Source organism: Scyliorhinus canicula, chromosome 6, assembly GCF_902713615.1.
Source record: "Scyliorhinus canicula chromosome 6, sScyCan1.1, whole genome shotgun sequence".
NCBI classification, from domain to species: domain Eukaryota; kingdom Metazoa; phylum Chordata; class Chondrichthyes; order Carcharhiniformes; family Scyliorhinidae; genus Scyliorhinus; species Scyliorhinus canicula.
The window spans coordinates 26,082,427-26,108,166 of NC_052151.1; the positions used below are offsets into that span (position 1 = coordinate 26,082,427).

The 25,740-nt window shown below is 49.7% G+C and overlaps 1 pseudogene; it reads right to left on the bottom strand.

The window, feature by feature from the left end:
* LOC119967043 overlaps positions 1-7,035 on the bottom strand; it is a 28,633-nt pseudogene extending 21,598 nt beyond the window's left edge.
* Positions 7,036-25,740: the final 18,705 nt, after the last annotated feature.

Below are 25,740 nucleotides of genomic sequence, written 5' to 3' on the forward strand. Positions count from 1 at the left end.
AGGCATGATTTGTGAAATCAATTAAGGTGCATTTCGGTGTACACAGGGGAGCTATTCACAGCAAATGGCTTTGGAGGAATGGCAAGACGAGGCCTCTTCCTTGGCCCAGACATGTGCCAGGAAGAACTCTAACAAGTGATAGCTGAATGTAATACCAGATCTGTATTCACAGTATGTGGCACGCAACATCAACAACTTGCATTTACATAATTCTCTTAACATCAAGAAACATTCCAAGATGACCAAAAACGAAATTAGACACGGAGCCACTTAAGGAAATATTAGATAATGGTGATTTTACAAAACATCTTGAAGAGGAGAAACAAGAGTCGAAGAGACAAAAATAGCCCTTAAAGGACATTTAAGAGCAGCAAACTTCAAAGGGGATTCTTTCATTCCACTACATCCTCCAATTTCAAAGTTATTGATTCCCTTCAATTCTCTCGAATCAGGCCAAATCCTGCGTGTTAACAGAAAATAGTCTGTTCCCTAGCATCTGGCCTTGCCAATCTAGCTGCTTCACACACTGGGTTAACTTGGCATCTGGCCTTCCCTCCCTCAGTGAAGAAACCAGCCAGCTTAGTTGAGCCTGGAAACTTAACTTCAGAAGATTTTTTGTTTTTAAAAAAACATATTTTCTCATTATTTTTCTCTGCACAACAAAACTGCTTTCTCGGCTAAGCAGCTATCGTCTCCGGCTACACTGCCATCTGCAGCAGGGCTGATCAATCATTTGCAGGTCATGAAAAGCACCAACCATTGTGATATACATGACCTAGTCATTTATTTAATTGTTCTTTGTGGGAGCGTGTTGTTGTACACACACTGCCTGCCCATGTTTCCAACATTACAACAGTCACTAGACTTCAAAAAGCTACTTAGTTGGCTGTAAAGCACTTTGGGACATGCAGAGGTCACAATCAGGTGCTATACAAATGCAAGTCATCGTTATGAACAAAATGGATTGAATATCCACATCCATTTACATTCGCAGGGAGGCATCACACACAACATAAGGAATGGGCATTTGGAGGACGGCATGGTGGCACAGTGGTTAGCACTGCTGCCTCATAGCGTCGAAGACCTGGGTTCGATCCCGGCCCTGGGTCACTGTGTGGAGTTTGCACATTCTCCCCGTGTCTGCGTGGGTTTCACCCCCACAATCCAAAAGATGTGCAGGGTAGGTGGATTGGCCATGCTAAATTGCCCCTCAATTGGAAAATAATAATTGAGTACTTTACATTTTTTTTTAAAAGAAATGGACATTTGGAATGTCAGGCACAACCTGTATTTATAAAGCTCCTTTAATATATAAGAGCATCCTCAGGATTACAATCGAACAAAGTTTGATGCTGTGCCACATATTAGAGTTGATCAAAAGCTTAATTAAAACAAAAATACTTTGAGGAGCGTCTTGAAGTGAGGGAAGAGAGACAGGAATTTAGGACGAGAATTCCAGAGTGCAGGAGCTAGGAAGTAGAAGGCACACCCAACTAATGTGGAGCAATTTAAAAAACAAAAAGAATTGGTGCAGGAGACCAGAATTGGAGGTGTAGAGACTGGGTCCTTAGGTATGTTCAAGGCCAAGACAGACAGATTTTTAATCAGTAAGGGAATGAAAGGTTATGGGACCAAGGCGGGAAAGCAGAGCAGATCCGATGGGCCAAATGGCCTACTCCTATGTCTTATGGAAACCTGGGTGGGTTGTGGAGCTGGAGGAGGTTACAGGAGGTAGGGAGGTGTGAGGCAACTACAGAGGGGTTTAAAAACAAGGACGGGCGTTTGAAAATTGTCTTTAGTCTGTGGGATTCCCCCCCACCCCCAGAGAGCAGTGCAGGCAGGGTCATAAACATTTTTTAAGGTTAAGTTAGATAGATTATTCATTGATTTGGTGGGAGCAAGGGGGGGGGGGGGGGGGTGGTTACACAAGACAGTAGAGTTGAGGGCGCAATCAGATCAACCATGATCGTATAAAATGGGGGGGGGGGAGTAGGATCTCAGGGAGCCAAATGAGTGCTCCTAATTCATCTGGTCGTACATATGAGGTGTTGCTTAATAGGAACTGATACAGATCAATAAAATAACGGGTAATGAGTAAATTGGAGGATATGGACAAAGGCATCAGAGAGCTGGTAACGCTCAATGATTTATGACCCAGTCTGTCCCTTCAGAATCGAGGGGTAAAATCTGCATGGAAGGAGGGGGATTTTAAATTTCCAAGGCTGGACACAATCTCCAATTGTGCCCCTTGTCACTTAAATCTGAAGAGGCTGAACAGAATTCCTTCATGCTACAAATATGCTGGTGGGCCCCAATTGTCAGAACAAGGCGTTATTAGTTGCTGCTGCATCAATGTAGAATGCAGGCAATCATCTAAGTAAACTGTGAATTCAGATCTAATTCAACCAGCAACGATCACATAAGGGCACACTGCCTTGACTAAAGCAACATGACACTCCAAAAGGCTCAGTCCATCAACTAACCTCCGCAGACTTTATCAACTTTGCTGAGGGTTGATGATGAGTCAGTGTGATATTATTTTCTACAGTTTATAGTAATTGCAGAGTTAGAGAGATCCAAGGTGCACAGCAACAACTTGCCACGGCTCCTTTGGCAGCATCATCCAAACCATTGACTTCTGGCACTCAAAAAGGATGAGGGTGACAGCCACTTCATATTTAGAAATATAGGGCGCGATTTAACCAAAAACAGATTTCATTCTGGGCAGGATTAGAGTGGTGTTCCCGCCGCTCCTAGTGCCAAGAATGACCCTGCTATTAAATGGCACTCTTTCTTTCGGGTCTCAGTGGGGAGAAACTCACTGAGACCACTGTCTGTCGCACTTCCTGCATTGAGGAGCTCTGCTCACTATTTTTAAATGGTGCCCCGATCTCTCAACCCCCCTGACACGATGCCCAGACACCCCCCCCCCCCCCCCCCCAACTTTCCTGCTGAGGGGTCCTCGAGCCTAATGCACACCAGCTCATATGGGCAGGGCACCCTTCGGCCCAATTCCTGGCATAGGCAAAGTGCCACCTTGGCACCACCAGCCTGGCACTGCCATCTGGGCAACCAGGCAATGCCAGGCTGGCGCCCAGGTGGCATTGTCAGGGTGCCCAGGTGGCATTGTCAGGGTGCCATCCTGCCCAGATACCAACCATCCAGGGGCCTTCAATCACCTGGAGACCCCTCCCCCCCCTCTCTCAAGTGCCGTTCCACCTGGTCCCAGTTTGTGGCGCCTGGCTGGGGTCTGCTCAGCAAGGCCGAAAGTTCACGGGAGCAGTTTGATCTGGGGCCAACAGAGTTGAGGGAGCTTTAATCTCACTTAATTCTGCAATTGTGGGCAGGATCCAGATCACAGCACCCGGTGAGATCTTGCGAGGTGTAACGACTATCAGGAATCCCGGAAGGGGCCTATCGCGGGATCTACCAGCCACGTCCCGTTCCGATTCTATTAGGACACGGCCGGTAAATCGCGCGCATAATTGTTGGGTTACAATTCTTCTCATGATAGAGCTGTGGGTCTACCTACATCACACTGATTGCAACAGCAAGGCAGCATCTCAATACCACCTTCTCAAGGGTAATTAAGCACGGGCAATAAATAAATACTGGTCATGCCACAATGCCCACATTAAAAAACAGAGATAAAAGCAATATCACCTCCTTTATTCTGGAGATGGTGGGATATTCACAAGCACAATTCCTTGCACAGTCCATTTACAATTAGACACACATAGAGATGGCAGAAAATGGTAGTAAACGCTGGGAGGTTGGGGACATTGACAGGTGGTGAAATTACACTTTGAATGATTGTAATAATCTTTATTGTCACAAGTAGGCTTACATTGACACTGCACTGAAGTTACTGTGAAAACCCCCCAGTAGCCACATTCCGGCGCCTGTTCGGGTACACGGAGGGAGAATTCAGAATGTCCAATTCACCTAACAAGCACATCTTTGGGGACTTGTGGGAGGAAACCGGAGCACCCGGAGGAAACCCACGCAGACACTGGGAGAACGTGCAGACTCCACACAGACAGTGACCCAAGTGCTAACCACTGTGCTACCGTGTTGCCATTAGAAGGGCATTGCCCATTTTACCCCACATAACTAGCCCACTTGGAAAGCACACCATGGTCAGATTACCAAGTCTGGTTGAACCTAATACAGGAGATTTTGTCATGGCCCTCCCGCCTCCAATCACGTTCTCCCCCCTCCTCAAGCCCCATTATCCGATATGTCCAACCTCTGGGAATGCCCCCTTCCCAAAATAACTAGAATGCAAAAAGAGGCGGTGAGGAATCATCCAATTAGACAACCTTTCTCATCTCCAATTTTTTTTTAAAAGCAAATAAAATTATTCAAAAAAAGATTTTTTTTTTTTAAAAACCACAAATCTTGTTTCATGCTCCTGTGAATTATCTCCCGGGTTAATCTTTATTTTCCAGAGACTCCAGGACAATCCCGGAGGGTTGGCAACTCCTGACGTTTTGAATGGACAAAATGCACAGGTTTGTGTCCATTTAACTTTATCACACTAAAACGGACTGTCAGATGGCTTGCAGTCCATGCAATGACCCAATAATGAGCAAAGGAAGGTAGTCCCATGACCGTCCTTCAGCAGCCACCTCATCTAACCCCCGTCAACAAATCAATCTAATTCTTGCCCTCTCATGTGTTCAATGTGTCAATGCTATTCGCCTCAATACACCTTGTGGTAGCAAGTTAACTATCTAAATCAACCTGCCAATGCCACAAAGTCCTTATTATCGACATTATCTAAGGGTTATCGGACTGATCCATTTGGGCCACAGTTTCGACAAACACACTCCATAGCCTACAGCTGATCTCCACTCTCTGCTATCCAGCGCCATGACAGACCTCATCCAGCATCAGAAGGAATAGCAGCAGCACAGGCCGACTCAAGGGGCTGTTTAGCACACTGGGCTAAATCACTGGCTTTGAAAGCAGACCAAGCAGGCCAGCAGCACGGTTCGATTCCCGTAACAGCCTCCCCGAACAGGCGCCGGAATGTGGCGACTAGGGGCTTTTCACAGTAACTTCATTTGAAGCCTACTTGTGACAATAAGCGATTTTCATTTCATTTCAAGTGCCAGTCCTTTTCCTTCCCCCCCCCTCTTTTTTTTAGCAGAGGCAGTGGCAGAATGATTTTGTCACTGGACAAGTAATCCAGAAACCCAGGGTAATACTCTGGGGATCTGGGTTCGAATCCCACCACGGCAGATGGTGAAGTTTGAACCCAATAAAATCTGGATTGAAAGTCTAATGATGACCATGAAGCCATTGTCATGAAAACCCGTCGGGTTCACTGATGTCCTTTGGGGGTGGAAATCTGTCACCCCTTACCCGGTCTGGCCTACATGTGACTCCTGTCCCACACAAATGTGGTCGACTCTTAAATGCCCTCTGACACGGCCCAGCAACATCACTCAGTTCAAGGGCAATTAGGAATGAGCAGCAAATGCTGGTCCACATCCCAGGAATGAATTTTTAAAAAATCATCATTTTGTGCCTCCTGGCAGAAATGGAAAACTACTTTTGAAGGGGCAGGGAGGGGCGGAAGAGACAGGTGGCGACTGGGTAAACAGGCCAACTCACCCAGCCACTCTGTAGCACAGCAAGTGGGTACATGTTACATCTGGGCTGACTAACCAGCCAATCCCTCTGCCTCAATGCATTCAGCAGCTTCCAAAGAGGTCAACAACTTCCCTGCATGTAAAGCAACTTCTACCTCTCCAGTGACCCTCAGCTCACTCCTTCACTTCTCCACGAGTCCCTTGTAACCCACTAGAATGGACCACTGGCACCGAGAAATCTTTAGCTGAGAGCTGTAAATGAGGCATGTGCGAGGGGCACAGAAAGGGAAATGAGATGAAACAATCCTTATCCACAAAATAGTAAGCAATTTGGCATTTTATCAAATTGTGTGAACATATGCACAGACACACAGCTGAAATGTGTAATATCTATAGATAAGATAATGCTAATTTATCAAATTAAGCTGGGGGTCAATTTTTAAGAATTTTTAAAGTTTGATTTTTTTAAAGTGTCAAATTTCTTCAAAAAAAAAAGTCTGGTTTAATTGATAATTAACTAGTATTAAACATATGGCGATCCACCAAGATAATCGAATCATTAACTAACTCTTAATAATTAGTAGTTTCAGAGAGAGAGAGAGAGAGCCAATGCCCATAAAACTGCCTTCTTTCCTCGCCTGTCACATGGCCCATTCACAAACTGACAAGGTTATTGGCAAAACAATGAAAGTTGCAAAACAAAAACCCGGCTCACCTTAACTTGAAAAGGCTGGATCTCATTCAGCGTCTGGGCTCGGAGTTTTTTGGTTAGAACCTTCAGCATGGTGCAGATCAAACAAGCAGAAACCCCCACCCTCCCCACACACACAGACACCAATTGTTTCCAAAATTCGAAACATTAAATAAAAACAAGGGTTGGATGAAGGTGTGTGTGTGTGATATCAGTCAGTTGAGGCAAGGACAGGAGGGGGGCGCCCGCCACCGCCCCCCACACACACACACACACACACGAGAGATGCCAATAACTGCTCGCAAACTTGTTGATTCTGCAGACGCTGCCCCAAAGCAGCCTCCAGCCTTCTTCCTGACCCGTCTGCTTTTGAGTCGCTCCTGGGGTATTAACGATGCAATGGGAGGAGGATTGTGTGTTGGGGACGGGGGGGCTGGATGGGATAAGAACGATCCGCAGCTTAACGATAACCGAAATCCTCTGCTTATAGATCCCAGGACCTGAATACACACATATGTGCATATACACACACTCACTCATTCCTCGCACAGGCTGCTGGAGCTTTTCATGATGTTTCAATGGGGGAGGGTCGATGAGGAAGCAAGTCTGCGCAGAAAGCGTGGATGTTAGGAAGTTACCACCTCTCCTTCGCCAACGACCTGAAACCTGACGAATAAATCAGACCCCCGAATCTTTCCCTCCTCTCCCAAGTGACCGACCAAAAGAGAAGATATATCAGTTATGCGGAAAGGGGGAGGAGGGGGAAAGGGCTCTGGTCAGCCCTCAGGGGGCGGAGTTAATCCTGAAAGAAGCTCGCTCTGTCTCCTTGTACTATTCACACCCCCTGTTGGTAATTGTGACACATTAGCTGTCTGGGGCTGTGCACAAGTTAAAGGCTTGTGTTTAAGGTCCCGATCGGCAGCATTGCCAGTTTGTATGAATGATGCCTGTGACTAGCAATTCTTGTGAAAGATATGCTGCCGGATAGCGGTCTTTATTTAAGTATATTTCTCTGTATGTATACACAGATTTGTTAAATGGTATATTGCTTTAAAAGGAAGATGAATGGGGTTGAGAAGGGGGGGGGGGGGGCAGAGGGATTCATCATTCAAAGAGCGAGCATAGGCAAAATGGGCCGAATGAAACATAGAAAATCGGAGCAGGAGGAGGCCATTGGGCCCTTTGAGCCTGCTCCGCCATTCATTACGATCATCCAACTCAGGGGGTTGGTTTAGCTCACAGGGCCTGGTTTAGCTCACTGGGCTAAATTGCTGGCTTTTGAAGCAGGCCAGCAGTACGGTTCGATTCCCGTACCAGCCTCCCCGAACAGGCGCCGGAATGTGGCGACTAGGGGCTTTTCACAGTAACTTGATTGAAGCCTACTCATGACAATAAGCGATTTTCTTTTCATTTAATTTCAAAACCCTGATCCCGCCTTCCACACCCCCATATCCTTTGACCCCCCCCCCCCCTTCCTCAAATGCTGTGTCGAATTCCTCCTTGAAAACATATAGGGCGGGATTCTCCCTTTTGGGGACTAAGTCCCCATGCCCACCGGAAAATAGGCGAGAATAGCTCCGGGCTTTTTCCTCGAAAGTCCGGGGGTGATTCCCCGTTTTCCAGGGGGCTAGCAGGGCCCCGGCATGCGTCGCACAGCTCTGGCTCTGCAGTCGCGCATGCACACAGCAGTCGCAAGCGGGTCTGCGCATGCGCGCTGCGGCCCACTTTGGCGCGGGCCCACGTGGAGGATCAGAGAATCCCGCCCACAATGTTTTGGCCTCAACTACTTTCTGTGGCAGTGAATTCCACAGGCTCACCACTCTCTGGGTGAAGAAACTTCTCCCCATCTCTGTCCGAAATGGTCCACCCTGCATCCTCAGACTGTGATTCCTGGATGCCCCCTCTATCATGACCATCCTTCCTGCATCTGCCCTGTCTAGTCTTGTTAGAATTTTATAGGTTCCTGTGAGATTCCCCCCCACCATTCTTCTGAATCGCAGTGAATGTAATCCGCGAATGGCCCCCTTCAATGCTGTAAAGTTTGATTTGCACACACAAATTCAGACCAGATCTAGCAGCTCTAAACTGCACCTGCAAGAGTTGCTGCAGTCCATCTGTAACAACAACATTCAACCACAGCCTCTAAACTTCATGATGCTTTGGCAAATCCCTCAGTCTATCATTACCGTCAAGTGAAGGAGCTAGTACAGGGGGGCAGAAGAGCACACAAGAAATAGGAGCAGGAGGAGGCCATTCAGCCCCTCAAACCTGCTCTGCCATGGAATAAGGTCATGGCTGCCTCCCACCATGGCCTTCACCCCACTTTCCTGCCTGTCCTCCAAAATTCTTGACTCCCTTGTCAATCAAAAATCTCTCCGACTCAGCCTAGAATATGTTCAATGACCCAGCCTCTGCTGTTCTCTGGGATAGAGAATTTCGAAGAATAATGACCCTCAGAGGAAAAGTTCTTCCTCATCGGTGGCACAGTGGTTAGCACTGCTATCTCACAGAGATAGGGACCCAGGTTCGATTCCGATCTTGGATGACTGTCAGTGTGGAGTTTGCATGTTCTCCCTGTGCCTGCGTGGGTTTCCTCCGGTTGCTCCAGTTTCCTCCCACAGGCCAAAGATGTGCAGGTTAGGTGGGGATAAAGAGATAAGATGGTGGAATGGACCTAGGTAGGGTGCTCTTTCAGAGGGTTGGATGCAGACTCGATGGGCCAAATGGCCCTCTTCTGCACTGTAGGGATTCTATTCTATGGATCTCTGTATTTATTGGGAGATCCCTCATTTGAAAATTTTCTTGATTCCTCACGTTGAAAAACATCCTCAGAGCCACCCTGACAAGCCCCTCAGGATCTTATATGTTTATTTTTTTTTTTTTAATTTTAAAATAGAATTTACAGTGCAGAAGGAGGCCATTCGGCCCATCGAGTCTGCACTGGCTCTTGGAAAGAGCACCCTACCCAAGGTCAATACCTCCACTCTATGCCCATAACCCAGTAACCCCACCCAACACTAAGGGCAATTTTGGACAATTACGGCAATTTATCATGGCCAATCCACCTAACCTGCACATCTTTGGACTGTGGGAGGAAACCGGAGCACCCGGAGGAAACCCACGCACACACGGGGAGGATGTGCAGACTCCGTACAGACAGTGACCCAAGCCGGAATCGAACCTGGGACCCTGGAGCTGTGAAGCAATTGTGCTATCCACAATGCTACCGTGCTGCTCAATAAGATCACCTCTCAGTCTTCCAAACTCCAATGGGAATAGGCCCAACTTGCTCAACCTTTCCTCATTAGATAACCCCTTCATCCCAGGAATCAGTGGTTGTGCGTACACCACATGGAAAGCAGCGGTTCAAGAAGGCAGCTCATCACCGTCTTCTCAAGGGGAATTTTAGTTATTTATTTTTTTATTTGTTCATGGGCAGGCTGGGCCAGCATTTCCCTAATTGAAATGAAAATGCATATCACTTATTGTCACAAGCAGACTTCAAATGAAGTTACTGTGAAAAGCCCCTAGTCGCCACATTCCGGTGCCTGTTCGGGGAGGCCGGTACGTGAATTGAACCGTGCTGCTGGCCTGCCTTGGTCTGCTTTCAAAGCCAGCGATTTAGCCCTGTGCTAAACCAGCCCCTCCTAATTGCTAATTGCCCTTTAGGGGGCGGTTAAGGGTCGCATGTAGGCCAGACCAGGTAAGGACGGCAGATATCCTTCTCTTAAGGACAGTAGTGAATCAAATGAGTTTCTTACGACAATCATCATTAGATTTTTAATTCCAGATTTTTAAAAATTGAATTCAAATTTCACCATCTGCAGTGGCGGGATATGAACCTGGGTCCCCAGAGCATTGCACTGGGTCACTGGTTTACTAGTTTAGTGACAATACCCCTACGCCATTGCCTTCCCATAATTTGGGATGGGCAATACAAGCTGGCCTCATCAGCGAAGCCCACATCCCATGAATGAATTTTAAAAACGTCATGAACATTCTCTGAACAACAATAATACCCTCTCTGAAGTAACGAGGACAAAATTGTACACAGACTCTAGATGCAGTCTCAGGCACTGTACAGCTACAGCAACACAGCTACTTTTATATTCCATTCCCTTTGCAATAAACACCAACATTCTAATTGCCTTCTGAATCACTGCTGTCCTTGCAAACTAATGTTTTGTAATTTGTGGTGGCTGCCAAGAGCAGCACCAAGGGACGCCTAAATCCTGAGTCCAAAGATGTGCAGGTTAGGTGAATTAGCCATGCTAAATTGCCTCTTAGTGGGGCTGGTTTAGCACACTGGGCTAAATCGCTGGCTTTTAAAGCAGACCAAGGCAGGCCTGCAGCACGGTTCAATTCCTGTACCAGCCTCCCCAAACAGGCGCCGGAACGTGGCAACTAGGGGCTTTTCACAGTAACTTCATTGAAGCCTACTCGTGACAATAAGCGATTTTCATTTTCATTTCATTTCAAGATGTGTAGGTTAGGTTACAGGATTCCATAGAATTCCCACATCTAATGATAATCTTTATTATTGTCACAAGAAGGCTTACATTAACACTGCAATGAAGTTACTGTGAAAAGCCCCTGTAGTGCAGAAGGAGGCAATTGAGCCCATCAAGTCTGCACCGACCCTCTGAAAGAGCACCCACCGAGGCTCACTTACCTTCTATCCCCATAACCCCCACCTAATCTGCACATTTTTGAGCACTTAGGGCAATTTAGCACGGCCAATCCACCTAACCTGCACAGCTTTGGACTGTGGGAGGAAACCAGAGCACCCGGAGGAAACCCACGCAGACACGGGGAGAACGTGCAGACTCCACACAGACAACCAAGGCCAGAATTGAACCCGGTCCCTGGCGCTATGATGCAGCAGTGCTAACCACTGTACTACCATGCCATTATAGGGATTCACCAGGGCAGTGGACCTAGGTAAAGTGCTCTTTCAGAGGGTCAGCGCAGACTCAATGGGCCGAATGGCCTCCTTCTGCTGTGTTGGGGTTCTATGATAAATATTCTATTTATAACTGGTACATTTCTAACAGATTCCTATTTCCCTATATTATATTACATTATGTTGAGGCTCAATAGATTCTCTTTCCTTCGTATTTTTGACAAAGGAAATTATTTGACTTCAAGTGGTCTTAACCGATGTACCTAAGTATTGAGTTTCACGTTGTACACATAAATGGATCTGAATTCCAAAATTGGTCACTCTGTAATTATCTTGATTTAAAAAACACAAGTGCTCAGACTCTGCAATCAATTTGAACCTTACTGCAGATGAACCAGTAACCACATGAATGTCAACCAGTCAGATCCATGTGCAATGGGATGGAACCCACCATCAAATCTTTCATGTGATGAGCCAAGACATGCAGTGCAGGGCTGCATCGAGGCTTAAGGAATAGACTCAGAGTAGGAGAGAAGGCAGAGTAAGTCAGAGTAATAAGATGCCACAAAGTTTGAATTTTAAAGGGCTGAAGATGATAGAATCATAGAATTTACAGTGCAGAAGGAGGCCATTCGGCCCATCGAGTCTGCACCGGCTCTTGGAAAGAGCACCCTACCCAAGGTCAACAACTCCACCCTATCCCCATAACCCCATAACCCAGTAACCCCACACAACACTAAGGGCAATTTTGGACTCTAAGGGCAATTTATCATGGCCATTCCACCTAACCTGCACATCTTTGGACTGTGGGAGGAAACCGGAGCACCTGGAGGAAACCCACGCACACACGGGGAGGATGTGCAGACTCCGCACAGACAGTGACCCATGCCGGAATCGAACCTGGGACCCTGGAGCTGTGAAGCGATTGTGCTATCCACAATGCTACCGTGCTGCCCATCACCGTATCAAGCCTGTTACAACACCATGAGCTTGTGCACAGCCAATTCCTGCCCCACTTGACCCAAAGTCACAACACAAGTAAATTAATCAATAACTCTTAGACAAATACCCAAACTTTTTGTCCCTTGGCTGCCCTTGGCTGTCCAATAATTACAGTCACCAGGTTTGTAAATGTAAACACAATTACGTTTTATTAACGACAGGAACTGTAGTGAAATATGCTGCAAATACAACTGGTTAACTCTCATCTATTTCCTAACTCTCTTCTTTAACTTGCCCCCCACCCCACACTCTACACACACACAAGACAAACAAACACAGAGGGGAAGAAGAGGGTTAAAAAAAACACACAAGTAAAAGGAAAAAAGAGTCTTTGTTTCAGATGGTGGTTTGTAGCATCTTGCTCCTCTTCAAACTTTGATTTCAGTTCAAGATTTTAGTGCAGATGCATTCAGGTCTCTGTAGTTTCAGACATGCAGCACTCACAGCCCTTCTGGAGAGAGAGAGAGAGAGAGTCCTGGTCTTTATTCACCGCCTGTAATGGTATTCCTATAGATTCATTCATTTAGTTTCTCTGCCGTTCCAGTAATACAGCGCTCACATCCTTTCTGGAGAAAACACGGAGGAGAGAGAGTCAGAGAGCCCTTGGCCGTGTCCTTCCAGGACTCGAACTGAGCTCTTTTGAGTCTTTGAAAATCATTCCACTCAGACAGGATCCAATCACTAGCTGTTCCGGGTAGAATACGCCCTTCTGACCAATTCATTGGCCACCAGCCAATCAATCCAACCAAGTCCCAGCCCACCTCTCTCTCTGGTGAAAAGTCTGAAGCTCCTGTTCAAACTAGCAGAGACTTACAGAATGTTCTGTCCTGTAATTTCTGAATTTCTCATTCTCTCTGCTGCTTGACTTGAAGACACATGTTCATTAATCATCCATGGATCAACATGATAACAGCTAAATAAAAGAAAGGGGAAACAAGGGAATAAACAGGGAAGCCACTTGTGAGCCAAAAAGGTTTTTAGCCTATCACACAGATGAGTAATTACATATCCAACCAGCCTGCCCTTGCAAAACTCAAAACATAGGACAGGATTCTCCGGGCCGAGTGCCCGCCGAGTCCCGCCGGCGTCGTTTGCGTATGTTCCTACCCGCCGAGACCTCGGCGTTCTGGCTGTGGGCGGCCTTCCTGGTGGAGGTGCGGGGGAGCCGGCTCCGAGGGGGGCCTGCACGGTGGTCAGGCCTGTGATCAGGGGCAACCAATCGGCGGGCGCCCTCATTCCGGGGGATGCCTATGTTCTTCCACGCCAGAGGGCTCCACCATGTTGCCCGAAAGCCGGCACGGAGACGACCGTGGCGCGCATGCACGGACCCGCGCCGGCCATGTTGGGCCGGCTTTCGGCACCGGAGCAGCGCCCAGCACTCCGGCGCTGGGCTAGCTCCCAAGGAAGAGGAGAATGACTGGGCATGGAGGCCCGTTGACATCAGCATCGCTCGCGCAGGTTTTGACACCGGCGTCAACATTTGGCCGGGATTTCAGAGAATCCCGGCTCCAGTGTCCATCAGCGTCCAGCAACCCAACGGTACTGCGATTCATATATCACATTTCCTCACTTGAGTCCCTTATATTTGAACACTACAGGTATAATGCCATTGTCACCTGGAGACTTACCCACGCAGAGTTCACAGTCTTGGTGACTGAAGCAAGCTCATCCCCTTATTTTTGATCAATAAGGGGATCAGGGGTTATGGGGAGAAGGCAGGAGAATGGGGATGAGAAAAATATCAGCTATGTTTGAATGGCAGAGCAGACTCGATGGGCTGAGTGGCCTAATTCAGCTCCTATGTCTCATGGTCTTAACCGGAATTAATGCTGTAGAAATGGTCCAATGGTGTCATCACACAGTGTGGATTCCTTTTTATAAAATTTAAAGTGCCCAATTCTTTTCTTTTTTCCACTTAGCGTGGCCAGTTCGCCTGCACATCTATTGGTTGTGGGGGGGGTGAGACCCACGCGAACACGGGAAGAATGTGCAAACTCCACACGGACAGTGACCCAGGTCGGGATCGAAGCCATGTCCTCGATGCTATGACGCTACCCCTCACAGTGTGGATTCCTGATTCAGGAGTTTGTTATAGTGCTCTGGCCAGCAAGAGAGAGTCTCGGGCCTGTTTGTTAGGAACTGTCTGCCAACTGCTGAGGGGATGGCTATCGTACCATTGGGCTATGGGGTCATGGATAGATCGGAGAGCTTCATGCAGAATCTTCAGGCTGTGCTTACCACAGCTTTCTGAAGATCTGTAGCTCCCCCTCCATTCATTCTTCATCTCTCTCTGTCCTGCACCATGTTTTGCTTGTTGGTATCTGGCTTTTCTGGGGATTTTTCTAGTCAGGTATTTACGATCTGTGAGCATTATGCACATCATTTAGTAGCATGGCTATATTTTGATTGGAACCATCGTGGTGTTCCAAATTTTAGGTGTCGTGCAATGAGTGACATCCCCAGACCTCTTCCAAGAATCTATGTTATCTGCTGGAATGCCAGCCAGCTCTGGGCCAATATTTGTTCCAGTTCCTCTGTCTCTTTGCTGCTTCATTTCGGATAGTTGCATCTTTGTAGGTTGATTCTCTGTCACAATATCATCAGGAGTAGGAGCAGAAGTAGACCATTTGACTAACTGAGCCTGCCCTGCCATGTAATAAGATCGTGGCTGATCTGATAGTGGCCTGAACTCCGTTTACCTGCCAGGTTCCCATAACTCGTGACTCCCTTGTCAATTTAAAAATTAAACTCAGCGTTGAATGTACTGAATGACCCACTGCTCTCCGACAGAGAGAATTGCAAAGACTAACTCTGAGAAATTCCTCCTAATTTCCATCTTAATTGGCTGATCTCTTATTTTGAAAAGTTCCAGGCTCCCTCATGAGGAGAAACACCCTCTCTAGTACCTGCACTGACAAACCGCCTCAGAATCTTATATGTCACAATATCATCAGGAGTGGGAGCAGAAGTAGACCACCTCCCATAAGATCCCCTCCCATTCTTCAAAACCCTAGTGAATATAGGTCCAACCTGCTCAATCTTTCCTCATATTAACCGCTTCCCCCCTTCCCAAACATTCCAGGAATCAGCCGAGTGATCCATCTCTTAATTGCTTCTAATGCAGATATATCTAAGCTTAAGAAAGGAGACCAAATCTGACAACAGTACTGTAGCGTGTTAGGTATCATCTTCAAGGATACGATGCTCCTGACAAACCAATGGTCTGAGCAACATCGAAGGCAGCGGATGGAGTGTACGTCCTTGACATCTCTTTGTTGTACCAATATGTGCCAATATTCAGATCTGGAATGCCTCCATGTTGTTTTCTGTCTATCAACGTGTTGGAAGATTGTGTATGCGATGGTACGGTCAAACGTGCTGCATTTAGCGTGAAGGAGTATGTTTTTTTTCCTTTTTAAAAATTTAGATTACCCAATTATTTTTTCCAATTAAGGGGCAATTTAGTGTGGCCAATCCACCTACTCTGCACATTTTTGGATTGTAGGGGGTGAAACCCACGCAGACACAGGGAGAATGTGCAAACTCCACATGGACAGTGACCCAGAGCCAGGATCGAACCTGGGATCTCGGTGCCGTGAGGCAGCTGTGCTAACCTCTGCGCCCCCGTGCTGCCCTGTGAAGGAGTATGTTGTTGGCGTTTACTCTACCAATTCCTCGATATCCCAATATTCCGCTCCATGTATTACAGCCTGTGCCAATTAAAATCACAAAGGATGCTGAGATTGTCCTGGTGTGGTATACCCCTTGCGGAGATTGTTCTGGGGTTCCTCCTCCTCCTCGTCTGTGTGTGTATTGTTGTTGGTATATTGCTGCTAACGAGTGTTGCATACTGGGTTCTGGAAGGACTTATTTCAAGTACCATGAGTCAGTCATTCATGCCCTTGTGGTGTGAGTTGACCTTACGGGTCAAGTGGCAATGCCCCGGGCTGACCGTTGAGGCTGCTGCTTCAACTTGCCAATCCAGGAAATGTGTCGCTTGTGCCCACCCTCTCAAGAGGCGGTTCCTCTGCAAACCTTGTTAACATTCTACCTGTTCATTGTTCTGGCTATGAGGGTTGTTCTCCGCTTTGATTTTGTATTAGTGTCTAGAGGTGTTCTGACATTTCTTCAGCTTGAATTTTCTTCCAGCCAGGAGAGAGAGAGATGGACAGAGGTGGTGAAGGGACGGCAGGCTGCGTGTAGGGTTGCTCTTTCTCATCTCCCCTTTACTGGGAGAATAGCTCTGCACCTCAAAACAGCTGCACTCTCACCATAGCTCCAACTCCATATACACCTATAAAATTCTAACAGGACTAGACAGGGTCGATGCAGGAAGGATGTTCCTGATGGTCGGAGTGTCCAGAACCAGGGGTCACAGTCTGAGGATACAGGGTAGACCATTTAGGACAGAGATGAGGAGAAATCTCTTCACCAGAGAGTGGAGAGCCTGTGGATTCGCTACCACAGGACATAGTTGAGGCCAAAACATCGTTGATGCCACCTAACCAAATTTGTTCTAACTGTGGTAGTGAACAGGATTGCCGGCTGTTTCCCTGATCCCGCAGAGCAAACCCCATACAGGACGCAGCCATGTCACCGCACAGACCAACTCCATGATTCGGGCACTGAACAGGCTGACGGACGCAGCGGAGTACAGGAGGGATATCCTGAGGGGGTCAGAGGGTCAGCCACAGGGCAGCCAGTGACCACCACCATCAGCTCGCAGACCACCATGCAGTGCCGCAAGAAACTCAATGACCTCCATTGGGTCGCACGGGTGAGTTGGCATCGGCCTCCAGGCACCGGTCCTGCCTGCCATCCCAGACAACCCCCTCCCCAATGACCCTGCACCTGGCATTGCCCCTCCCCCTCAGCACAATACCGTGGCCATGCCCCACCACACCTTGGCACCCACCAGCACACCTCACCCATGCCCAGCACACCTCACCCATGCCTGCCCCCTGCAAAGGCCCTGCCCCACCCATTATCATGAAGCGTTAGGCTGTCCTCCCTCTGTGCCCCCGCAGGAGAAGTTGGCCCACAACAGACGGGAAAGGGCCCAGACGGGCGGTAGGGTGCCGAACCTCAAGGTCCTCAACCCCTATGAGGAATGGGCCCTGGAGGTTGCGGGGGTGGCCGAGGACAGATAAATGTCCGACGTTGTGCTTGGCCTATGCTGCAGGGGTGAGTATCCACCGGCCCCCACCCAGGTGACCTGGCGCACGTGAGTTGTTCATGCCAGACTGAGGATCCTTCCCTCTCACTGACCACAATTCCATTCTCCCGCAGGATCTCCAGCTGGCGGGGCCCATCCCGGTGCCCCTCTCTCCGCCTCCCAAGAGAACATCTCGGAGGAGAGCTCTGAGGAGGCCATCATCGATGCGTCACAGCTCTCATCCCCACCCTCCACCAGCGCAGAGACACACACCTCGGTGGGTGAAAGTAGTGGTCAGGATTCTGGGCCACAATCTGGTGAGCAGCACACAATTGCTGATGCACATCTGGTGGAGGCAGGGGCACCCACGTGAGACAGCAGATGTGGTCTGCTGGATCCCAGGACCCAGTTGGATCCCAGCCTGATGCTGAGCCTCTGGAACACAGTTACCCAGGGTTGGTGCAGTTGATAGGGTGCGGCTGTGAGAGTCAGAGGGGGATGTCAGCCACGCGTAGCCATTTGGAGGAGCCACAAAGGCTAAGGGCACAGGAGATGTCGCCGGCAATGAGTGGCACCGAGGCCAACACTGCTAGGGTGGCGACCGCAGTGGAGAGCATGGTGCACCATGCCAGCACCATGGGTGGTGATGTCCATGGGGCAGCTCAGCCAGTGATTGCCATGGCTGAGGGCCTGAACATCATGCAGGTGGACCTTTCGAGGTGCTGTGGAGACTGTCCCATTCTCAGGCGGGAATTGCCAATGTGCTCCGGTGCATGCCTCAGACACTGTGGGACATGACCTAGTCTCAGGTGGACCTTCCAGGGGCGCGGCAGAGCATGTCCCAGCCTCAGGTGAGAATTTATGAAGCACTCCAGAGCATGTCCCTGTCACTGAGAACTGTGATGATATGCAAACATGCAACCAATGGATAATCAGAATAGGGCACAACCAATGGGAAATCAGGACACCCAGAGGTGGCATCACCACAAGGGGGCATGACACGAACACTATAAAAGGGACAAGGCACACACACCCTGTCTCTTCCACAGACAGACACAGAGAGAGTTAGACAGGGTTGATCAGACCCCAGCACGTGGCTTAGAGCAAGCTGGTACAGTTAGACTGAGTTACTACAGTTAGATTAGCAGCGTGTCAAACTCATTTAAGAACTGTGTTAATAGTTCAATAAACACGTTGAACTCATTTCATAGTCCGGAGCATCCTTTTGTAAAGCCTATATCCAGTAGCAGTTTATGTTACACAAAGTAACATAACACAACATGGTACAGGAGTGACTGTTCTCTCTACATAGTTCAATTCAGCAAGGTCAACGACAACCAGCTTCTGAATCCAGGCACGATGGACAAGATTCAGGCTCCTTATCAACTCAAGACCACCGGTAATCTGAGTGTTAACTGGAATTCATCCAAGCAAAAGTTCCAGCTATATGTGGAAGCATCCGACCTAAATGGCACGACCGATGAGCGCAAGATAGCTCTTCTACTCACCACTGCGGGTGACCATGCGATAGAGATCTTCAACTCCTTTCAATTTTCTGAAGGGCAGGACAAAACAAAATACCAAACCATCCTGGACAAATTTGACAGCCACTGCGATGTGGATACCAACATAATATTCGAGCGCTACACCTTCAAGCAAAGGATGCAAGGTAAAGATGAATCCTTCAATAGTATCTGACTAACCTTAGACTGCTCGTGCAATCCTGCAACTTCGGTAACATAACTGACTCCATGATCAGAGACCAAATCGTTTTTGGAGTCCACTCTGATCCTCCACGAGAGCAATTGTTGAAAATCAACCATATGACCTTAAAAGTCGCTACTGAAATGTGTACTGTGTATGAGCATTCCAAAAAATCGCTACTCACAATACAAAACGGCTGAGAGTGAAAAACAAGCCTCCCACGAGGTGGAGAGTGTTCAGGCCATCTCCCGGATGCAGCGCCTCAATATCTCCGACAGCAGCCATTTTGCGCGCTATTCCCTGGGCCCGACGCATGTGCAATGCGACCAGGATTACGAAGCGGCCGAAAACCGCACTCAGGGCCGGCTCAAGGTACCGGCAACTCGGGCAGTCGCCCGGGGCGCCATGTGCTAGGGGGCGCCATCAAGGAGTGCGGGTCCCACGCATGCGCAGTTGGGCCGGTGCAACCAGCGCATGCGCAGTGGCCGCCCTCCCTCAGGCCACCCCGCACAAACATGGCGGATGGATCCAGGCTCGCCGGTGGTCACTCGACGCCCCCCCCCCCCCTCGGCCCCCCCCCCACCTCGGGCCCACCCCCTCGGGCCCCCCCCCCTCGGCACCCCTCCGCCCCCCCCCTCGGGCCCCCTCTGCACCCCCCCTCCGGCCCCCCGCCTCCCCCCCCTCCCGCCCCCCCCCACCTCCCCCCCTCCGCCCCCCCCCCCCCGCTCCGCCCCCCCCGGCCGGCCCCGCCCCCGCCCCCCCCGGCCCCCCCCCCCCGGCCCCCGGCCCCGGCCCCCGGCCCCGCCCCCCAGCCCCGCCCCCCCCCCGCCCCCCCCCCCCCCCCGGCCCCGAAGGGCGCCGAAGTTCAGCTTGCCCGGGGCGCCAGCAACCCTAGGGCCGGCGCTGACCGCACTGCACTTGCACTGCACTGCACGGCCGAGAACCGTTGCATGCGCAACGACGCACTGAACGCGACAGCATGACGTGCGCAAACTGCAGCACCGCCCACTTTTTAAAAAACTGCCCTGCAAGAGGAAAACACTGTTTAAACTGTGGGAAACTCAACCACTATGCAGCCCTGTGCAGATCTGCATCACCAGTCAGGAGTCAGCGCTCGCAATTCCGACAGCGTCGCCTTCGAAGTGTGCAACACCGAACGTATGACTCTGCTCCAGGCAGTGCTACGGATCCAGATGATGAATACCTGGACACCACATATCAAGTGGGCATCATCACGAAGTGCGAATACGTCACACCCCAAAAGGGGCAGCACGGTAACACAGTGGGTAGCACTGTTGCCTCACAACTCCAGGGTCCCAGGTTCAATTCCCGGCTTGGGTCACTGTCAGAGTATATCAGTACATGGGTGGCACGGTAGCACAGTGGTTAACACTTTTGCTTCACAGTGCCAGGGACTCGAGTTCGATTCCCGGCTTGGGTCACTCTCTGTGTGGAGTCTGCATATTCTCCTCGTGTCTGCGTGGGTTTCCTCCGGGTGGTCCGGTTTCCCCCTATTAGCCCCGAAAGACGTGCTGTCAGGTGAATTGGACATTCTGAATTCTCCCTCTGTGTACCCGAACAGGCGCCGGAATGTGGCAACTAGGGGATTTTCACAGTAACTTCATTGCAGTGTTAATGTCAGCCTACTTGTGAAAAATATTAAAGATTATTATTATTTATTATGTGCAGGGTAGGTGGATTGGCCACGCTAAATTGCCCCTTAATTGGAAAAAAAAATGAAGATAGATCAGAGAGATTGGGCGAGGGAGTGGGCCCAGGTAGGGTGCTTTACCGGAGGGTCAGAGCAGACCCAATGGGCTGAACAGTCACCTTCTGCACTGTAAGGTTCTATGATTCTATGGAAGTTGGGACTGTTCTCTTTGTAGACGAGAAGGCTAAGAGGACATTTGACAGATGTGTTTGACAGAGTGGATAGGGAGAGACTGTTCCCGCTGACAAAAAAATCAAGAACGAGAGAGCACGGATTGAAAGCGATTTACAAAAGAAGCAAAGGCGACGTGAGAGAAACCTTTCCACACAGCAAGTGGTCGGCGTCTGGAATGTATGGCCTACAAGTGTGGCAGGTTCAATCGAGGCTTTGAAGAGTGAATTGGACCATTAACTGAAAAGGAAGGATGTAGGGTGACGGGGAGAGGCACTCTCAAATTGTTCCGTCGGAGAGCCAGTGTGGAGGGGAAGGGCCGAATGGCCTCCATCAGTGCTGTAACCATTCTGTGACAAGTTTCTTACAATTGTAAGATCATCCAGCACAACGGGAGGCCATTCGCCCTGTCACATCTGTGCTGGCTTTTTGAAAAAGCCATGCAATTAATCCTCTTCCTCCAGTACCGTCCCCTTTAATGAGACTAAAGTTTCACCATAGCGAATGCCAAAGTGAGTCATGATTGTGCTTTTTGTGATCCTGGTTTGGTAAATCGCCAGAATACTTAGAGATCCTCGGAGCAATGGCAAAAGGAAAGATGTGCCCGAGCGACTGAGTTGATGAATACAGCCGGGGAAAATGAGGTCAGATTTCCCGAGCGGTTTTCCGGATCACCCTCTCTCTCTTCAGCAGAAGCCCCAAAGAGGTTCTCCAGAATTTCAGCTGGAGGCCAGAGGGGTCTTCTTCACGATGGTCCAGTAGTTTCACGATCATTATTTCTGAGACTGGTGAACCTTCTGAAAACTGTGCAGAGATGCGAGATTGAGTGAGGAGAGGGCGGCTTACAATCCAAAATGGATCAACTCAGAGTTCACATTCACCTCGGTGCCAGAAAGCCTAGGCCTGCGCACGAGGAATAGATAATAATAATAATCTTTTATTGTCACAAGTATGAAGTTACTGTGAAAGGCCCCTAGTCGTCACATTCCGGCGCCTGTTCGGGTAAGCCGGTGCGGGAATTGAACCCGTGCTGCTGGCCTTGTTCCAAGTGGGTGAGGAGCTAAAGGACCGCTCACACATATAGAACTTCACCGCAAGGAAAAAAAGAGGGAAGAGTTGGAATTCCGTTGAAAGAAGTGGGTTTACATTGTCAGCAACAAAACTTCCTGACAGGATCAACCCGTGACTGCACCCTCCTCTGGTCGTGCAAGTGCATTACACCACAGTGCTTCCAGAAAGGTCAGCTGCAGCACCACCTCCTGGTCTTATCAGCTCATTGCATCACACCATGACCCGAGGCCTTAACTACAACCTTACAGTCCAAACATCGGGTGCTGGCCTCCTATACCAGCCAGGGCCCTCCTCACCTGTACCCCATCACTGTCACAGACCTTACAAGATGTGTTTTCACAGCATCCGAGCCCTTACAACAACGAATGGCCTTTGTTTTGTGTTTTTAGCGTAACAGGACATCCGAAGGTGCTTCACAGGAGCAACCATCAAGAAAAAATTGACAACGAGGAATAAAAGGTGATAGTATGTCAGGTGAGGAAGGTTTTTTTAAAGAGCATCCATGAGACTTAGAGGGGATTGGGGGTGGGGGGGGGGGGGGGGGGGGGGCGGGGGGTGGTGGAATCCAGAACTTGATTCCCTTGGTGGAGAATTCTAGAACCAGGGTCATAGATTCAAGGTAAGAGGCAGAAGGTGTAGAGGAGACATGAGGAATTAACTCCTTTACGCAGAGACCCTCACCGTCCAGGGCGTCGTGTTTAGCAACTTCCGACTCTACGTCCTCCCCAACCTCTGCGCTGCCCTGTCTAAACTTCCAACGCCATCTCCGAAGCTTAACTTTAAAATTCGGCGGACCCCTACCCTCCCCTCACCGTATGCGGCCCCACGACCCTTAAGGTCGATCCACCTTCCTTGTTTGCAAACTTCACCTCGGATTGCAAACCCGTCGCCACCAGGAGCAGACGGTACAGCGCCCAGGACAGGACCTTCATCAGGTCAGAGGTCCAGCGACACCTGCGGGAAGGTATTATCGAGGCCAGCAATAGCCCCTGGAGAGCTCAAGTGGTAGTAGTAAAAACTGGGGAGAAACACAAGATGGTCATCGACTGCAGTTAGACCATCAATTGGTACACGCAGCTCAACGCGCACCCCCTCCCACACATATCTGATATGGTCAATCAGATTGCACAGTAACGGGTCTTTTCCACATTGGACCTGAAATCTGCCCACCACCAGCTCCCCATCCGCAAAGCGGACTGCCAATACACTGCGTTCGAAGCAGATGGCTGCCTCTATCACTTCCTTAGGGTTCCCTTCGGAGTCACTAACGGGGTCTTGGTCTTCCAGCGTGAGATGGACCGAATGATTGACTGGTACGGACTGCGGGCCACCTTCCCGTACCTAGATAATGTCACCATCTGCGGCCACGATCAGCAGGACCACGACGCTAACCTTCGCAAATTTCTCCACACCGCCAAACTCCTTAATCTCACGTACAATAAGGAGAAGTGCGTGTTCCGCACCAACCGTTTAGCCATCCTTGGCTATGTTGTGGAAAACGGAGTTCTAGGGCCCGACCCCGACCCCGACCGCATGCGCCCCAACCGCATGCGCCCCCTCATGGAATTCCTCCTCCCCCACTGCCCAAAGGCCCTGAAACGATGCCTGGGGTTTTTTCTCCTATTATGTCCAGTGGGTCCCTAACTATGCGGACAAGGCCGGCCCACTCATTCACTCCACAGTTTTTCTCCTGACGGCTGAGGCCCGCCAGGCCTTCAACCGCATCAAGGCCGACATCGCCGAGACCACGATGCACATGGTCGACGAGTCCCTCCCTTTCCAGGTCGAGAGCGATGCATCGGACGTAGCTCTGGCCACCACCCTCAACCAGGCGGGCAGGCCCGTGGCATTCTTTCCCCGCACCCTCCATGCCTCCGAAATCCGGCACTCCTCTGTCGAAAAGGAGGCCCAAGCCATCGTGGAAGCTGTGAGACATTGGAGGCATTACCTGGCCGGCAGGATATTCACTCTCCTCACTGACCAACGGTCGGTTGGCTTTATGTTTAATAATACACAGCGGGGCAAGATCAAAATTGATAAAATCTTGAGTTGGAGGATCGAGCTCTCCACCTACAATTACGAGATTTTGTATCGCCCCGGTAAGCTCAACGAACCCCCGATGCCCTACCCCAAGGTACATATGCCAGCGCACAAGTGGACCAACTCCGGGCCTACACGATGGTCTCTGTCACCCAGGGGTCACCCAATTCTTCCACTTCATAAAGGCCCGCAACCTGCCCTACTCCATTGCGGAGGTCAGGGCTGTCACCAGAGACTGCCAGGTCTGTGCTGAGTGCAAACCTCACTTCTACCGGCCAGATCGAGCGCACCCAGTGAAGGCCTCCCGCCCTTTGAACGCCTCAGCATGGACTTTAAAGGGCCCCTCCCCTCCACCGACCGAAACACGTACTTCCTGAACGTGGTCGATGAGTACTCCCAATTTCCCTTCGCCATCCCATGCCCCGATATGACTTCTGCCACGGTCATTAAAGCACTCAACACCATCTTCGCCCTGCGCCGGAATGTGGCGACTAGGGGCTTTTCACAGTAACTTCATTGCAGTGTTAATGTAAGCCTACTTGTGACACTAAAGATTATTATTATTTCTAAGAGCAAAGCTGACCACTCCTTTCACATCAATGTGTGGCATTGTTGATAAAGATTACACACATCTAGAAGCTACTATCCTAAGGCTCCTTACAATGGCAACTCACACTATCAGTAAAACCACAATGCGATAAAGGCCCATTATCTTATGGGACACAATATGTCGATGAAGCAATTTGACCAACGTGATCGTTCCCAACTCTAGTCTTTCAAGGATAAATTCAGAAAAACATTTCTTAGAAATTGAATAGACAACCTAATTATAATAGGGGGACTCTGCTGCCCTAATATGGGATAATGATTTGTGGTGCGCTATTATTGAGCAAATGACCATCCTCCATGCCACCTTTTCATTGTACAGCACCAGAAATTCATTGTAAATATCTCTGTGTAATTTGAATTATCAGACTTCATTAGGGGAGAGTGTGCTGGTGGCCACCTTCACATGAGATACACCCTGATAAGTCTCACACTCTCGGGGATCAAGGTAATATACGTCGATGTTTGATGGATATCCAGATTCTCTCTTCAATTCCCCTGTCCCCTGGGATCATTGGGTAACCCGAGGGAGGAGGTGGTAATGGGGCCCGTGCCGGTGACTCCTGAAGGGGGGGTGCCGGAACACCGCATTACATCGGTCTCCCCCCTCCCCCCCCCCCCCCCCCCCCCCCCCCGCCTCTTGTCCCTGGCACATCTGGTGGGCAGCGGGCAGAAAAAGGCAGCACCACACCACCTGGGACAACCAAGCAGCAACCCATCCAGGCCCAGGCGCCCCAGAAGATGCCCGCCAACAGGGAACCAGGGCGCAGGACGAAAATCACAGCAGGCCGCCTCCACTCCTGCTGTGCCGTTTGGGGATCCACCTCGGTGCAGTGTTAGGGCCCGTAAGGCCAGAAAGTTAGACACTAGTTAAGTTGGCACGGGTACAGGGCACAGTTTAGTTACAGGGGCAGGGGCACAAACCTGTGTATATTTGTTCACATTAAACACCTGTTGACACTGTTCCAACCTGCCTCGGTGCTCTGTCAGTTGTGTGTGAGGGGTGGGCTGGTCTGGTCTGGCCAGAAGGGGATGCAGTGGGAGGGAATGGGCGGACAGTGTGGGTGGGCTGGGATCCCCTCAACG